Source organism: Crinia signifera, chromosome 19, assembly GCF_055691185.1.
Source record: "Crinia signifera chromosome 19, ASM5569118v1, whole genome shotgun sequence".
In the NCBI taxonomy this organism is placed as follows: domain Eukaryota; kingdom Metazoa; phylum Chordata; class Amphibia; order Anura; family Myobatrachidae; genus Crinia; species Crinia signifera.
The window spans coordinates 11,806,698-11,816,099 of record NC_139226.1 but is presented as its reverse complement, the minus strand read 5'-3'; the positions used below and the strand labels follow the sequence as shown (position 1 = coordinate 11,816,099).

General features: G+C 53.6%; 1 long non-coding RNA gene across 2 annotated transcripts in view; it reads left to right on the top strand.

The window, feature by feature from the left end:
- The window catches only part of LOC146042120 (uncharacterized), a 72,676-nt gene that overhangs the window by 4,989 nt on the left and 58,285 nt on the right, over positions 1-9,402 (top strand). The window lies entirely within an intron of this gene.

Sequence of the window (9,402 nt, the reverse complement as noted above, 5' to 3'; positions counted from 1 at the left end):
CCCATGGTGTGTCCGGCATACATCTGTCTGTAATGGGCCCATGGTGGGCAAGGAATACACCTGTCTGTGGTGGGCCCATGGTGTGACCGGCATACATTTGTCTGTGGTGGGCCCATGGTGTGACTGGCGTACACCTGTCTGTGGTGAGCCCATGGTGTGACCATCATACACCTGTCTGTGGTGGGCCCATGGTGTGACTGGCGTACACCTGTCTGTGGTGAGCCCATGGTGTGATCGACATGCACCTGTCTGTGATGGGCCCATGGTATGACCGGCATGTACCTATCTATGGTGGGCCCATGGTGTCACCGGCATACACCTGTCTGTTGTGGGACCATGGTGTGACCAGCATACACCTGTCTGTGGTGGGCTCACGGTGTGACCGGCATACATCTGTCTGTGGTGGGCCCATGGTGTGACCAGCATAAACCTGTCTGTGGTGGGCCCATGGTGTGACCGGCATACACCTGTATGTGGTGGGTCCATGGTGTGACCGGCATACACCTGTCTGTGGTGGGCCCATGGTGTGCCCGGCATACACCTGTCTGTGGTGGGCCCATGGTGTGTCCGGCATACATTTGTCTGTGGTGGGCCTATGGTGTGACTGGCGTACACCTGTCTGTGGTGAGCCCATGGTGTGACCATCATACACCTGTCTGTGGTGGGCCCATTGTGTGACCGGCGTACACCTGTCTGTGGTGAGCCCATGGTGTGACCATCATACACCTGTCTGTGGTGGGCCCATGGTGTGATCCACATGCACCTGTCTGTGATGGGCCCATGGTATGCCCAGCATGCACCTATCTATGGTGGGCCCATGGTGTCACCGGCATACATTTGTCTGGGGTGGGCCCATAATGTGACCAGCATACACCTGTCTGTTGTGGGACCATGGTGTGACCAGCATACACCTGTCTGTGGTGGGCTCACGGTGTGACCGGCATACATCTGTCTGTGGTGGGCCCATGGTGTGACCGGCATAAACCTGTCTGTGGTGGGCCCATGGTGTGACCGGCATACACCTGTATGTGGCGGGTCCATGGTGTGACCGGCATACACCTGTCTGTGGTGGGCCCATGGTGTGCCCGGCATATGCCTGTCTGTATTGAGCCCATGGTGTGCCCGGCATACACCTGTCTGTGGTGGGCCCATGGTGTGCCCGGCATACACCTGTCTGTGGTGGGCCCATGGTGTGTCCGGCATACACCTGTCTGTGGTGGGCCCATGGTGGGCAAGGAATACACCTGTCTGTGGTGGGCCTATGGTGTGACCGGCATACATTTGTCTGTGGTGTGCCTATGGTGTGACCGGCATTCATTTGTCTGTGGTGGGCCTATGGTGTGACTGGCGTACACCTGTCTGTGGTGAGCCCATGGTGTGACCCAGTGGCGTCACTACCCAGGTGCGGGGGGTGCGGGCCGCACCGGGTGTCACCAGTCTCTAGGGTGACACCCAGTGCTCTAAATCTCTGTCTCGGGCCCCGGCCCTGGCTTAGTCAGTCACTCTACAGCCAGGCCAGGGCAGCGAGCGGCACATAGACCGGGAGGGGGGAGGGAGCCGGGACTACAAGTCCCAGCATTCTCAGCACCAGCACGTCTATCTAGCAGCAGCACCTGACCCGGGCCGCACGGCGCAGTGCACACACAGCAGGGGGAGAGGGGGGCGGGTCGGCATAGCATGATGCTCACTGCGCATCATGCTATGCCGACCGGCCCCCCTCTCCCCCTGTTGTGTGTGCGGTGCGGTGCGCCGGCCCGGGCGAATTGCGAAGGGCAGCTGGCGGCGGCGTAGAGCGGGTGCCTCCCCCCTCCTGTGTGGGGATTGGCCACCCCAGGAGACGGACGCAGCAGGACCACTGTGACACTCAAGGGGGGAGAGGGTGGGCGCGGCCTCATCGAATCCGCGGCCAGCGACATTTTAGGTTGCGGCCGTTGCGCAGCGCACTGGCACACACTGAGTCTGCTGGATTACTGGCTGAAATTGAATACCTGAAAAATCAACTTCGAACGAACCCAACCCATTCCCAATGGTTGCAGTGCAGCAGGTGAGGCTTCTGGCACTGTGGGGGCGTATATAGGGGCAGTATATATATATATATATATATAGTGTATATATATATATATATATATATATATATATATACATATATGTTACTGGAATGCTGTGTACTCTATATCTGTAACTGGACGGAATACTCATTGTACTTACTACATCTGTCACTGTAATGCTGTCTATTGTTTATCTGTAAATTACAGATAATTGCTATGCTCTTTGCATTGTATTTGTATTATATCTCATTTGAATGCTCTATGTATTGTGTGTTTGCCATTAGAAGGCTCTGGCTTCTGGCACTGTGGGGGCATACAGTATGATATCAGAGTCTGTCTGGCACTATGGGGCATATGTGAGTGAAATGGCCCAATGGGCATCATGGTGTCGGGTATATGTCTGGCACTGTGGGGGCATATCTGGCACTGTGGGGCCGGGGCATACAATATCAGTGTCTGGCACTATGGGGGCATATGTGAGTGTAATGGGCATCATGGTGTGGGGTGTAATGGGCAGCATTATGGTATGGTGAGTATTGTGTATTAAATAATTACCATCACAGTGTGGGGTGTAATGGGCATCATGGTGTGCAGTGTAATGGGCATCACGGTGTGGGGAGCATTGGGTAATTGCAATCACAGTGTGGGGTGTAATGGGTATCAAGGTGTGCGGCATAATGTGTAATTAGCATCACAGAGTGCGGTGTATCGTGTAATTAGCATTGCGGTGTGGGGCTTAATGTGTAACTGGCATCACGTGTGCAGCATTATGTGTAATTGGCATTACGCCATGTGTAATGGGTATAGTTCGCTAAAATGTGCAATCTGCAGGTACACAATACAAATATGGTACAGACCACGTCCCCTTCTGATAGGCCACACCCCCAATTTTCCAGCGCGCCTCCGGCGCGCACAAGCATCCCCTCTCCGTCTTCCAGAAAGTTGCCGGGGGGTGGGGGGTGACACCATGAGTTCCTACACCGGGTGACACCAACCCTAGTGATGCCACTGGTGTGACCATCATACACCTGTCTGTGGTGGGCCCATGGTGTGACCATCATACACCTGTCTGTGGTGGGCCCATGGTGTGATCGGCATGCACCTGTCTGTGGTGGGCACATGGTATGCCCGGCATGCACCTGTCTATGGTGGGCCCATGGTGTCACCGGCATGCACCTGTCTGTGGTAGGCCCATGGTGTGACCATCATACAACTGTCTGTGGTGGGCCCATGGTGTGACCATCATACACTTGTCTGTGGTGGGCCCATGGTGTGCCCGGCATACATTTGTCTGTGATGGGCCCATGGTGTGCCCGGTATACACCTGTCTGTGGTGGGCCCATGGTGGGCAAGGAATACACCTGTCTGTTGTGGGCCCAAGGTGTGACCGGCATACATTTGTCTATGGTGGGCCTATGGTGTGCCCGGCATACACCTGTCTGTGGTGGGATCATGGTGTGCCCTACAAACACCTTTTGGTGGTGGGCCCATGGTGTGACTGGTATAAACCTGTCTGTGGTGAGCCCATGGTGTGACCGGCATACACCTGTCTGTGGTGGGCCCATGGTGTGCCCGGCATACGCCTGTCTGTATTGAGCCCATTGTGTGCCCGGCATACACCTGTCTGTGGTGGGCCCATAGTGTGCCCGGCATACACCTGTCTGTGGTGGGCCCATGGTGTGTCCGGCATACACCTGTCCGTGGTGGGCCCATGGTGGGCAAGGAATACACCTGTCTGTGGTGGGCCCATGGTGTGACCGGCATACATTTGTCTGTAGTGGGCCTATGGTGTGACCGGCATTCATTTGTCTGTGGTGGGCCTATGGTGTGACTGGCGTACACCTGTCTGTGGTGAGCCCATGGTGTGACCATCATACACCTGTCTGTGGTGGGCCCATGGTGTGACCATCATACACCTGTCTGTGGTGGGCCCATGGTGTGATCGGCATGCACCTGTCTGTGGTGGGCCCATGGTATGCCCGGCATGCACCTGTCTATGGTGGGCCCATGGTGTCACCGGCATGCACCTGTCTGTGGTAGGCCCATGGTGTGACCATCATACAACTGTCTGTGGTGGGCCCATGGTGTGACCATCATACACTTGTCTGTGGTGGGCCCATGGTGTGCCCGGCATCCATTTGTCTGTGATGGGCCCATGGTGTGCCCGGTATACACCTGTCTGTGGTGGGCCCATGGTGGGCAAGGAATACACCTGTCTGTTGTGGGCCCAAGGTGTGACCGGCATACATTTGTCTATGGTGGGCCTATGGTGTGCCCGGCATACACCTGTCTGTGGTGGGACCATGGTGTGCCCGGCAAACACCTTTTGGTGGTGGGCCCATGGTGTGACTGGCATACACCTGTCTGTGGTGGGCCCATGGTGTGACCGGCATACACCTGTCTGTGGTGGGCCCATGGTGTGACCGGCATACATCTGTTTGTGATGGGCCCATGGTGTGACCGGCATACACCTGTCTGTGGTGGGCCCATGGTGTGAACGGCATACACCTGTCTGTGGTGGGCCCATGGTGTGTCCGGCATACACCTGTCTGTGGTGGGCCCATGGTGTGACCGGCATACACCTGTCTGTGGTGGGCCCATGGTGTGTCCGGCATACACCTGTCTGTGGTGGGCCCATGGTGTGACCGGCATACACCTGTCTGTGGTGGGCCCATGGTGTGACCGGCATACACCTGTCTGTGGTGGGCCCATGGTGTGACCGGCATACACCTGTCTGTTGTGGGACCATGGTGTGACCGGGATACACCTGTCTGTGGTGGGCCCATGGTGTGACCGGCATACACCGGTCTGTGGTGGGCTCATGGTGTGACAGGCATACACCTGTCTGTTGTGGGACCATGGTGTGACCGGGATACACCTGTCTGTGGTGGGCCCATGGTGTGACCGGCATACACCGGTCTGTGGTGGGCTCATGGTGTGACTGGCATACACCTGTCTGTGGTGGGCCCATGGTGTGCCTGGCATACATCTGTCTGTGGTGGGCCCATGGTGCGACCGGCATACATATGTCTGTGATGGGCCCATGGTGTGACCGGCATACATCTGTCTGTGGTGGGCCCATGGTGTGACCGGCATACACCTGTCTGTGGTAGGCCCATGGTGTGACCGGCATACAACGGTCTGTGGTGGGCTCATGATGTGACCGGCATACATCTGTCTGTAGTGGGCCCATGGTGTGACCGGCATGCATCTGTCTGTGGTGGGCCCATGGTGTGACCGGGATACACCTGTCTGTGGTGGGCTCATGGTGTGACCTGCATACACCTGTCTGTGGTGGGCCCATGGTGTGACCGGCATACACCTGTCTGTGGTGGGCCCATGGTGTGACCGGCATACACCGGTCTGTGGTGGGCTCATGGTGTGACCGGCATACACCTGTCTGTTGTGGAACCATGGTGTGACCGGGATACACCTGTCTGTGGTGGGCCCATGGTGTGACCGGCATACACCGGTCTGTGGTGGGCTCATGGTGTGACTGGCATACATCTGTCTGTGGTGGGCCCATGATGCGACCGGCATACATATGTCTGTGATGGGCCCATGGTGTGACCGGCATACATCTGTCTGTGGTGGGCCCATGGTGTGACCGGCATACACCTGTCTGTGGTGTGCCCATGGTGTGACCGGCATACACCTGTCTGTGGTGGGCCCATGGTGTGACCGGCATACAACGGTCTGTGGTGGGCTCATGATGTGACCGGCATACATCTGTCTGTAGTGGGCCCATGGTGTGACCGGCATACATCTGTCTGTGGTGGGCCCATGGTGTGACCGGGATACACCTGTCTGTGGTGGGCTCATGGTGTGACCTGCATACACCTGTCTGTGGTGGGCCCATGGTGTGCCCAGCATACACCTGTCTGTGGTGGGCTCCCGGATCTAGGTGGGCTCCCAGAGTTTTTCTAAAACCCCATGTCCTCTACCACCTCTATGTTATGCAGCTCGTCCATATCTTCTATCTCTGACCCACATTGTTGAAGCCGGTGTTGTCGGGATTGCGGGTGTTAGTGGCTGGGAACCCGTTCCATGTCATCTATGTTCTGCATCTTTGCCCCACTTTGTGTAGTGGCTGGACCGCTTCTTGGGCCCCCGAGACCCCCATGGTTGTGCTAGGGGCATCTTACCCCACAGTATTTTTTTCCAGATTGTAAGTCATACTGTATGTGTACAAAGTTTAGTGGATTTTGCTCCAAGCAATCCAGAGTTATGCTGGAACACAGACACACACACACACAACCCGTATACCTGTGAAGTTATGCGCATCCGCTCGCCACGCTTCGGGCTCGCTACGCTCGCCACACTATATAAAATCAACTCCGCGCCGACGTGGATAGTGGGGGTATGAAAAGGTTGTAGGACGCGTACCGCCGCCCCTCGCGGGCTCGCTTCGCTCGCCACGCTTTGGGTTGGCGTGGATAGTGGAATTAACAAGGTCAACAGCTGTTACGTCGACTAGTGTCATTGTGAACAGGTTTAAGAGTGTTTTGCACAGTGCACCCCTATGTACCCCTACACCCTACTAAATCTAGACGCTTTAGCGTCTAAATCCAGACTCCCCCTTCTTAGCTGCTTGCAGGGAGTATGGATTCAGACGCTTTAGCGCCTAAATTTTAGCGTTTACATGGGGGACACCCCCTTTGATAGCGGTGTGCCGGGGTGTCGACTTTACATGCCCCCGTTGTTAGCGGTGCGCAGGACTGCCTATTTCACTGTGGAACTACAAGTTGCACGGTGACCTGTCAGTGCCTGGGCAGCGCGCTGCTGCTGCTGCCCGGCGCTACGCTGATAACGTAGCTTACATATGTAAAGCAGCCACGCGCTATGCTGAGAACAGCTAGAGCGGCACGCGCACAGTTAAACAGAGTGTCTGGCAAGCTGCCAAGTTTCTGAGACAGACTGTGCGCGTGGTGGCGCAATGAAACTGCACAAGTACCGCATTATTAACCCCTCTCTGTGTCTGTCCCGTTCACCAATGAATGTAAATTTTATACTTAGCAAAACTAATGTTTTATATATGAGTTAATAAAAGTTGCATTTTGTATATAATCAGGGCCGGATTAACAATGGGGCTGATGGAGCTACAGCTCCAGGCCCACTCTCTAAATAGGCCCATTTTGTAGCTGAGGGCCAGAGCTTTCCAATGAGCCCGGCCCCGCATTGCTAGCCCTCCGGGAACCTGAGATACTGCTAGGTAAACCTGGAACGTTTTCCCCTCTTAGGATAACATGGGACCCGCTAATTCTGACCCCCACCCGGTTCCAACGGCTGCCAGTCCCCCCTCTGGCATTACAGAAGCTTGAGGTTGATCTCAAATCGCTGGGTCTTCAATCTGATACCAGGCTGGTCCATATGGGTTCATTGGTTCTAGAGATATTGCGGGTAAACTGATTTCATTTCATTTTTTCATTTCTGAAATGTCATTTCATGGCTGTTCATGTTGTTTGAGGACAGATTTTTTTGGAACCAAATGGCACAGTTTCACGGGACCAAAATCATTTGAAGCCCACATGTAAAAGGCTCAGTTGGTTCTGAGGATATAGATGTTTGTTTTAGGAGGGGGGTTCTCTCCCCATCACACCAGAAAATGCAGGGACTAGGCTGGTGTAAAATGGGCCAGCCCGGGAATGTCCCTGCATGATCCTGGGACCATATTCCCAGGTAAACCCCTGAATTTTTACTCAATCTGTGTGCAATTGTGTGAATTTTGGCTCAGTCGGTGTGAATTTTGGCTTATTCCATATGGCATTATGTGTAAGAGACAAGTACAGTATAAGGGGTTACTATTGTGTTGCATGATTTGTATAAGGGGTATATGGTGTGGTAAACTTAGGTGACCACATAAAAGGTGCTGAAATGTTGTCCAAGTTTCGGCTTTCAGTATTTTTTTATGGATGACCCCACAAGTATCTTAGAACATCTGCATCCTGCGGGTGCACCTTTGGAGGGCATTCGCTAAAATATCTCCCTGCATTTTTCTTATGCCAGCCCCCTGCCTTTTCCAGGCATACATAATTAGTTGAAAGTATTTACACAAATAGAGACACACCCATGAGCTGACCACCCAACCAGAACACTGGTCACGCCCCCCACATTATTAGGTGCTGGCCACAAACCCTTTGTTGTTTGCATTATTGCGCATAATAGGCCCTTAATCATTTTCAGCTCCAGGCCCATTTAGACCCTAATCTGGCTCTGTATATAATACCTGCTAAATTCAAACAGGACGGCGCATGCGCAGTTGCTTACCATCACTCCCCTGCACGAACACGTAAGTGAGCGGGAGGACCTGAATAAGGCCCAAAATCCGCCTTAAAAATGTTGGGATCCCCATCAGAACCCTTTGACCAATTGGAATTTTTTATTTAGCCTAATTGGTCAAAAAAATGACATATCAATATTGTGGCTTGAAAATAAATAAAAATGGCCTCAAATTACTGAAAAATAACTTTTTGTCTTTTTACTTCCTTTTCTGTATGACAAAATATATTTTTTTTCCCTTTTTTGAAAAAAGAAAAAATAACTGATTAGGCGTGTTTTCACACGTGTTTTTAAGTGTTTTCAATATTTTTCTATGGAAATTCACACCGGCTGAATTGAGCGACTGATCATATTACAACACTTTCTCTGTGACTGACTCACCCTTCTAGCAGGACAATATACGTCACACTCTCTTTGTTCTAAACAAGAGAGCGTCACATCCTCTGTTAGAAAACTTGGCCTGTTCCACTAGGAGCAGATATCTTAAGCTCATGCACAAAGCTGAAAGTGGTTTAGAAAAACAATTATAGTCAGCATACTGTCACACGTAGCCGCGACGGAGCGCGGCGGGTACAGTACTCACCCGTCCGCGCCCGCCGCCGGCTAGCGTGTGCAGGCTCCGGTCTGCGGTGTGCGGGTAGCGGCAGCTCTGGGTAGGGATGGCAGCAGTAGTGGTGCCGGGAGGCCGGCGTCGCCATCTTGGTTGAGGGCAGGAGACAGATTGGCCCAGAGTGGAGGTTCCCTCCTCATCCTGTGCTGACAGCCAATGGCAGCCATCCCCTGGGGATATAGGGGATCTGCCTAGGCTGTTCAGTGTCAGTGCAATGAGTCTTTGGAGTCATTCACAACTCCTAGCTGATTCCCGGATCCTGGCTCTTTCTCTCCTGACTCTGGTGCCTTGCTCCCTGCATCTTTCTACAAGGAAGTTTTCTCCTGACACCAATGCTGCAAGTCCTACCTAGTGCTTGTTCCTGCTTGTGTCCCAGAATTACCCTGCTCAGCTTCCCGCTGTCCTCCTTCATACAACTCATTCATTCCATCATCTTTCAGTCATCCGGATCCATTTCTTCTGTCA